The sequence below is a fragment of the Notamacropus eugenii genome, chromosome 6 (genome assembly GCF_028372415.1).
Source record: "Notamacropus eugenii isolate mMacEug1 chromosome 6, mMacEug1.pri_v2, whole genome shotgun sequence".
NCBI lineage: Eukaryota > Metazoa > Chordata > Mammalia > Diprotodontia > Macropodidae > Notamacropus > Notamacropus eugenii.
In genome coordinates, this window is record NC_092877.1 from 131,860,072 (window position 1) to 131,869,545 (window position 9,474).

The window sequence follows — 9,474 nt, forward strand, 5'->3', positions numbered from 1 at the left end:
GCTGCTTGGAGACTGCTGGGAGTGGTATTCAGGGAGATTTTAAAGAAAAGCGACTAGTGTTCCATTGTAACACAAACTGCCCTCAATATAATCCAGAAAAGTAATTTGTGAAGGGGGTTTCTAAATTTAGGGAGAAATTTAGTAAGCTTAGTAAGAAATTTGGTCTCCAAAACTTAAAGAAAAGGCACCTTGCTCTCCTTGAGCAGATTTTTTACCCTGTGTTGTTCCCCCAGCACCTTGGTTTACCCTGGATTGTTTCTTCCCCCTCCCCCATGGGACTTTGAGGGAGGTGAGTAGGTGGGCCTTTGTGCCTGATTTTCTTTGGGAGTCCCTACACCTTGGTTTCGGGGTCTCTGTGCCCTGTAGGCCTCTGCTCCTGGTTTGCTACCTACATGTAAGCTTTTTCTCTGTCCCTAACTTTTTCTTCCCCTTCCTGAGGGATATGCATTTTCTAGTCTAAGTCTCAAAGGTAAAAGAGACAAGGAACTACAACTCCTCTCCAACCAAGACTAGAAGACTCTGGGTCCAGCAGTTGGAGCACATGGACCTGAGCACACCTTCGAAAGCCCTATCTGGAAAGGTAAGTCCAATTCCCTCATTTCTCTCATCTTTAGGGAACTAGATAAACTGCAGGTGCTCCATTCCCTCTGCACCCCAATACTTCCTGTCCCTACACCCATGCCTACAGGATCACCTTTTCGTCTGGCCTATTGACCACCAGATCCTTGCAATTGGACTCAGCAGGACTTCCTTGTGAGTTGCCCCTGGGTCAGCAAAAATGTGAATTTATGGAGAATAATCTTTTCTTTTGAAGTGCTAAGAGTATTGTGCCTTAGAAATTAAAATGTCACCGTTAGTGATTATGAATCCAGATTTGATTTGCTCATTCAACTAAGTTATGGACACCTGATTGGTAATTAATTGGTTCTGTTTCAAGTTTTAAATACATGCTTGTGGTACGGTTATATTTCTGTATTTTCTCTGTATTTGTGTATTTTTTTTTTGTATTACCTGTGTTGTTAGAAAAGCAATTTCTCTTATAATATAGATGTTGTTGAATTATTATCAGATTATGAGGTTCTTAACTACAAGAATTTTGGAACCATCTAGTCATAAATTCTACTCAAGCCTGTGTAAAGTCTTCTGTGTAGCAGAATTCCGGCTGAGTAGTCATGGAGTTCCTAAAGAAGGAACTTGATGTGGTGAGCATTTGAAAATATCTAGAAATGCTCTCTAATAATTGACTTTTGCACCAGGACAAATTTAAAATTTGAGACGTGAGTCCTGGTAAATTTTTGATCTGAGGTAAAAGCTCTTGGGATTATAATGAATTATGTTTTGAGTTATCTGATGGATCATAAAAATCAATCAATAGTCAATCCACCATCTGAGAGAAATGCCACAAGCTACTCAGAGAAAATGTGACCATTACAAGTGGAGATCTCCCTCTGGAACAGCTGAGAGGACAATTCTAGCCTCTGCCTAGAATGGTTCAGTTTCCTCATTGTGTTCCTTTGAAAAGGAATGTTTCCCACCTGAATATTCCTGAGTCTGGCTAGGAGGTGGAATTGATACTAAGTGCCTGCAATACTGTTATCTCTTATCTAATCATGTCCTTGCTTTTCCTTTTTTATGTCAAATTTTTGTGATCAAGGCAAAGGGTCAATCTGAATGAGTAGTTATTCTATGCCCCAGTTGAGTAAATTAGTACTTCATAGCCAGGTGAAAAATTAAATCCCTGCAATAGAACATTCTTCCTGAATGTTATGGAAATAGAGAAAGGGGAAAGAAATTTGTAAAACAAAGGTACAAACACAATGTTGAATCTTTTTCCCATAGACTAAGACTGTGATACATCTGAGCTACTACATTCAAGTGTGTGTTTAAGATCTGGGGTATTCAGCCTAAGATTATATTCCTTTTTATATATTAAACAACTTAGTAAATGGATATTTGGTCTAGTCATCTGCCTGTTACTAGATATATATTTGTATGGAATAAAGTATTTAAATGTTTTAAAATGATGTTACAATAATTGAGTTGGTACATCTGATTAAGAGACCTATCTACTATTCTATTAATTACTGAAACTAGATCAGAAGCATCTTCAGTTTGAGGAAAAGAATTTCAGTATAATTTTCTTAGAAAAAGGTAACATGGAATATTTTTGTATTAATAGAACAGTCAACCACATTCAAAATTTGTTACTATTGTGGAAATGATACCTGTTTATATTGTGTGTTCTGTGGTACAAACATGCTTTATTATGAGCAACTTATTGATATGCACTGTTTTGGAATTAATTACTTATAGATCCTACCAAGACTTTTATGATAACTAGAGTTAAAGTCAGTCTCTTATAAGAAATTTATCTGTATAACTATTAAGCTCAAGGGTAGAAAGCTTCTACCTGCAAAGTGTTGTTACTTATATTTACATGTATAGAGTTGGATCCTCAATAGCATCTGATCCTCCAAAAGGAATTGGAATGATAGTGGAAACATTTGAGAAAATAACAAGATCAGAAAATCCTGTATGTCAAAAGTAAATAATAATATCATGGGAAAAAAAAAAGAACAAAAACCATAAAAAAGACTAAAATGTGTCTTAATTGATGCACATTTTTTTTTGATAAAATACCACACCTTTTCTTGCTAAAAATAACCACAATACTAGAAAAGATAGAAATCAATGGAACTATTCTTAAAACGATATCTAGTACCTATCCAAATCACATGAGAGATTGTTGTGTTCATCCTTCATTTTTGAAGAGGGAAATGACATCAGAGAAACGATGACATCACTTGCACTTGGCTTTGTTTTGCGTGAGGGATCCCTGTGTAAGGTCACCAGCCTCACTTTCTCCTTAGCCATCTGGATCCAGTGACCAGGATGATTCTAGTGATTCATCAGAATGACTGGAGATGGTCCAGGGTGCAACGGGCAAGGTCCTTTTAGGCTAGGGCCTTTTAAGGTACTCATTTAAAATGAGGTAATGCCCGTTCAGTGAATAGGCCTCTTTAAAAGATAGTCAGAGGCCTGGTCACTTTAATAGAAAAGAAAATAGATGCATCACTCTGGGAAGGGCAGGAGCTTCAGGGTTGCTGTTTGGAAGAAAACTGTTACTACTGATGTTCACTCTAAGCCAGGAGGGTACAAAACCAGCCATTGAATGAGGGCTGGGCAGCTACCCTTCCTTGTTCAATCCATAGGCTTCAGAGTGCATGGGGTGTAAGGCTTTAGGGGAGTCAAGATAGACGGGAAGGGAAAGGAAGGAGTTTCTCAGCTAGCTGGGTCCCCATTTAGGCATCTTGGGCTACTCACAGGTTGTGTTCACCCTTCCTTTTCAAAGAGGACCATGACATCAGAGAAATGATGACATGGCTTGCACTTGGCTTTGTTTTGAGTGAGGGAGGGCTGTTTAAGGTCACCAGCCTCACTTTTTCCTCCTCACATGAAAGTTTATCTATAATGAAAATAGACTGGAAATCTTTTTTTTTTTAACAAGATCAAGAATGAAGTAAGGAGACCCACTGTTATCCTTATTATTTAATATTACAATAGAAATGTTAGCTACCACAATAAAACAAGAAACTATATAAAATATAACAATAAAACAACAAAAATCAAGGGAATAAGCATAAGCAATGAGGAAAAAGAAACTTCTGCGGATATTATACTTAGCAAAAGTCTGAGTCAACTAAGAATTAGTGAAAAAAATGAACAACTTCAGCAAAGTTGCAGAATGTAAAATAAACTTGTGTAAGTCTTCAGCATTTCTATATATTAACAACAAAATTAAGCATTAAGAGATGAAAAGTGAAATATAATTCAAAATAACTGCAGACACTAAAAAATTATTGCAAGGTACTAACAAGAACCTTATAGAAAAATTAACAAATCATTCTCTCAAGACAGATCTAGATAATTGGGGAAATATTCACTGCTATTAAGAAGGCCAAGACAATGTCATCAAAATGACAATACTACCTATCCATGAGCAATTAATACTTCTTCAATTGTTTAGATTTGTCTTTGTGTGAAAAGTGTATTATAATTGCATTAATATAATCCCCATGTGTATCTTAGCAGGTAGACTTGCAAATATTTCATATAGTCTGCAGTTATTTTAAATGAAATTTCTTTCTCTTTCCTCTAGACTTTTTCTGAAAATCTATATGCATATAGCTTTCGATTTATTTGCATTTCTTTTATATCCTGCAACTTTTTAAAGTTGTAAATTGTTTCAACAAGTTTTTAGTTGGTTCTTTAGAATTTTCTAAGTGTACGTTGATACCATCAGCAAAAAGTAATTGTTTTGTTTTTTCTTTGACTGTTATAATTTCTCCAAATTCTTTTTCTTGTCATGTTGTTATAGTTAGTATTTTTAGTAAATACTTAATAATACTGGTGATGGTGGACATCCTTGTTTCACCCTGACCTTTTTGGAAAGGCTTCTAGCTCATTTCCATTTGCCACAATGTACACTTTAAGGAAAACTCTTTTTATTCCTATAATTTCTAGTATTTTTTTTTAATAGCAACGTCTATATATCTAGTCCTAGGGATATTTTTTCTTGGATAGCTATTTATGGTTTATTCAATGTCTTTTTCTAAGATAGGGTTATTAAGTATTCTATTTCTGTTAATCAATGCAATTTATTTTATTATAAATGTTAGTCCATTGCATTTAGATTGTCAGATTTATTGAAATATAAACTAACAAAATAGATCCTAATTGCTTTAATTTTATCTTCATTGGTGATGCAGTCATTACTTTCATTGTTAACATTTGTAATGTTTTTTCTTTTTTAACATCAAATGAACAAAATTTTATTTTTTTCATAAAACCAACAACTACTTTTATTTATTAATTCAATTTTCTTTTACTTTTATTAATATCTTATTTGATTTTCAAGATTTCCATTTTGATGTTTATTTGTGCATTTTAAAATTTTTTCTTTCTAGTTTTTTTTTTTAATTACAAATACAAATCATTAATCTGCTCTTTCTCTATTTTACTGGCTGAAGCATTCATTGATATAAATTTCTGCTAAGTACTGCTTTGACTGCATCCCACAATTTTTGACATGTTATCTGATTGTTGTCATTATCTTTAATGACATTATTGATTGTTTCTTTGATTTATTGCTTGACTGACTCATTCTTTCACGTTAGATTAGCTTTTAATAATTTTACTTTTCTTTCCATGGCCCTTTATTGAATTTAATTTTTATTGAATTATGTTCTAAAAAGAGAAGAAAAATAAATATTTCTTATTTTCTGCATTGTTTGTGAGGTTTATATGCCCATATGTAGGCATGAAGATACAATGCACATTTGAGAAAATGACATACCATTTTTGATACCCCTTTAATTTTCTCCAGGGATCTATTGTACATAAATTTTATAAAATTATACTAATCTCCTTAACTTATTTCTTATTTATTTTATAATTAGATTGACCTACTTCTGTGATGGAAAAGTTCAGGTCCTCACATGATATAGTTTTGCTGCTTGTTTTCTCCTATAACTCATTTAACATTTCCTTTAAGAATTTGGAAGCTGTGCCATTTGGTGCACATATATATTTAGTATTGATGTTACTTCATTGTCTATGGCACCTTTGTCAATATGTAGTTTACCTACTTATCTCTATTAATAGGTCATTTGCTTTTTATTTGTCTGAAATCATGATTGCAACCCTTACCTTTTTCTTTTTTTACTCCAACTTAAGTGTAGTAGATTTTCTACTCTAGCATATAATTTTTACTGTGTGTATCTTTGTGTTTAAAGTTTGTCTCTCATGAACAAATTATTTTTGGATTTTGATTGCTAATTGATTCCGTTATCTATTTCCATTTTATGGATAAGTTCATCCCACTCCATTCACTGTTAAAATTACTGTTTTTTTACCTCCAACCTATTTTCCCATTTGTCCTCTCCCTTTTTACTCTGTTCCACCAGTAAGTTTTGATTCTGACCATTTCCTTCCTTTATCTATGCCTTCTGTTATCATCCTTTTCTTGTCCCCTTCCCCTTCCGTTTTCTCCATTGGATAAGAGATTTTTATACCCAGTTGATTTTGTATGTTATTCTCTCTTTGAACTAACTGATGAGAATGATGTTGAATCATTGCCAGACACCCATCTCCACTCATTTTCCCTTCTATTTTAAAAGTTTTTCCTTGTGAGCCTTTTCTGTGTGAGGTATTTTTTTGCATTCTTCTCACTTCCTTTTCTCCAAGTACATCCCTCTTTCTCAGGGTCACTTTTTTATATCATCCTCTAATAATTGCCTTAGACTTATTATTCTCTGTATGTAGACTCCTTCTAACTGCCTTAATAATGATAAAGTTCCTGAGTTACATTTATAATCTTACCTTATAGAAATGTAAAACCTTTAAATTTATTTAATGTATTTTTATTTCTTCTTCATGTTTTCCTTTATGTGCTTCTCTTGAATCTTATGCTTGAACATCAGATTTTCTATCTGTCTCTGGTCTTTTTATCAGCAATGCTTAAAATCCTTCTTTTTCATTAAATGTCCATTTTTTTTCCTGAAGGATTTCATTGGGTAGGTTATTTCGATTGTATCCTAGGTACTTTGCATTCCAGAATATCATATTCTAAGCTTGCCACTCCGTTAATATGGAAGCCCCTTAATCTTGTGTTATCTTGCTTATGACACCATGGTGTTTGAATTGCTTCTTTCTACCTGTTTGAAATATTTTCTCCTTGGCCTTCCAAAATTTAGTTATGATATTTCTGGGAGTTTTTATTTTGGTATCCCTTCAAAAAGTGATTGATGGATTCTTTCAGTTTCTGTTTTATCAAAGCATTGATACTCATGCCTGTTTCAGGGGTAAATTCATGCCATTCACATTCACAGTTATGATCACTATGTTTTTCCCTTCATACTGTTTCCTTTTCTCTCTCCCTCTCCCTTTCTTTCCCTGTCCCTCTACCTCTCCTTCTCCCTCTCCCCCTCCTCCCTCTCTCTCCTGTCTCCTTAAACTTTTTTTTTTTTTTTTTTTTACTTCTGACCCTTGTTTCCCTTTATCCTCTCTCCCTTTCTCTTATCCCCTTCCCTTCCTACGCCACTAAGGGGTAACATATATTTCCACAACCACTGAATATGTGTGTTTCTTTGTTCATACGCACCATACACTCTTCTCTCTTTGAACCAATTCAGATCATGTTGCCCCCACCTCCACTATTTTCCACTTTACAGTAAAACCTCTTCTTTGTATGCCTCTTTTATGTAAGCCTATTTCCCTAATTATTCCTTCACCTTCCTCTTTCCCAACGCAACACACTTTCTCACCCACAGGTTAAAAAAAAAAAAAAAATCTTCCTACCATTATGGACTCACTTCTGTGCCTTCTGTTTGTGTAGAAACCTTCTATCTAATAATAATAAAGTTCTTAGGAGTTACGTGTATCATCTTTTAATAAACTTTATTGAGTACATTATGATTTTTCTTTCATGTTTACTTTTTAATGCTTCTCTTGATTTCTCTATTTGAATTTTTTTTCTTTTTAGTTTTGTTTTCTTTTTTAATCAGGAATGATTAAAAGTCCTCTTGTTCATTAAATGTTATTTTCCCCTGTGAGTTTATACTCAGTTGTGTGTGTGTGGGGGAGGTTATTCTTGGTTGTAATACTATGTCCTTTGCTTTCCAGAATATTATATTTGAAACCCTTCATTCATTCAACATGGTGGCTCCTAAATATTGTCTATATCAAATTGTGGCTCCACGATATTTTAACAATTTCTTTCTAGCTGCTGGAAGTATTTTCCTTTTACCTGAGAGCTCAGGAATTTAAAATATTAATTTGAATAATCTCACTGGGAATTTTCATTTTGGCTTGTCTTTCAACTGGTGACCAGTGGATTCTTACCATTTCTATTTTACACTCCAGTTTGAGCATATTGAGAAAGTTTCTCTTTTCTTAAAATATAATGTCCAGGTTCTTTTTTTCTGATTGTGACTTTTAGACTGTCAAACAATGCTTAAATTCCCTCTTCTCAATCTATTTTCTAAGAAGTTTTTTTTTTTCTGCTGAGATGGTTCACATTTTCTTTTTTTATTTTTATTTTCCATTTTTAATTATTTTCACTTATTTTTCTAATTTTTTCTTGTCTCATGTAGTCATTAGCTTCCTGTTGCCCAATTCTCATTTTGAAGAAATTACTTTCTTCATTGAACTTTTGTATCTCTTTTTTTCATTAAGCTAATTCTTTTTTTTCTTTTCAGATATTATTTTCCTCTGTATCTCTGTACCTCTTCTATCCAAGCCATTAATAGTCTTTGCTATAATCTTCTTTCATCATTCTCATTTATTTTAAAATGTTTCTTCTAATAGTCTCATTTGATTTTTAAAAAAAATAACTTTTAGCTCTTTCAAAATTTTTATTGGGCTTGTGTCAAATACATTTTTTTCTTTAAGTCTTTGCATATAGATGGTTTAATGTCTTTTTCTGAGTTTCTGTTACAATCTTCCCTGTCACCGTATTACATTTTTATGGTTGTGTTCTTTTTATGTTTCTTGCTCATTTTTTTCCCTGTCTATTTCCTAGATTTCATTTTAACGTTGGTCTCTGTTCCTGGGATTGGGGTGGGTAAGCACTATTCCAAGCTTCAGACATTTTTGCATTGTTGTTTTAAGAGATAGTTCTGGGGTTGGAAATTTTCAGTGTTTCCAAGACAGTGTGATCCAGGAAGAACTGTAGTCACTGCTCTTTTGTGACCAGAACCAATATTGTTCTTCAGGATCCCTGATCCCTTGAGATCAAAAGGATACTATTCCTCAGAGCCTGTGCTCCCTTGAGAACAGCAGTGCTCCTGCTCTTCAGGGTTCCCATTCCCTTGGACAGCAAGTACTCCTCTCTGCCCTGGAACTGTGACCCAGAAATGGTCTAGGCAATGGAGTTGCCAAACAACACCAGTCCTGCAGCCAGTGCCAACAAAGAGGTCCCCTATGGTTTCTGTCTATCCAAGTACCTGATCCTCTTACTATCTCATTCACAAGAGCTCCCAAAGCTGCTACTGTTGCAGCTTTTACTGCCTCCAAGGCCCTAAACTGGTGTTGTAACCATGTAGGCTCTGGGTGAGCCATAATCTCAGTGTCACAGACTTCTCCCTCTTACCTCCCAAGCTATTCCAGACTAGAAAAATGCCTCACCTAGACCTTCTGTTTAGTCTGCCCTTACAGAATTTGCTCTGAGGCGATATTCCAAAGTTGTGTGGAGGAGAACACTGGGAGAGCTTAGCTGCTTCCTCTACTCTGCCATCTTGCCTCCACTTCTAGAGTGAGTCTCTACTTTCTTTTTGAAAGATGGTATAGGAAAAATTTCAAAATCAGGAAATTTTGGAAGTGGAAACTTTAAAATCACCTATGTTGGGCCATGTCCCGTAAGACAGCCAACTAAGAGGATTTCAACCCTTCCTGTGGAATCCATTTCAATTCTAG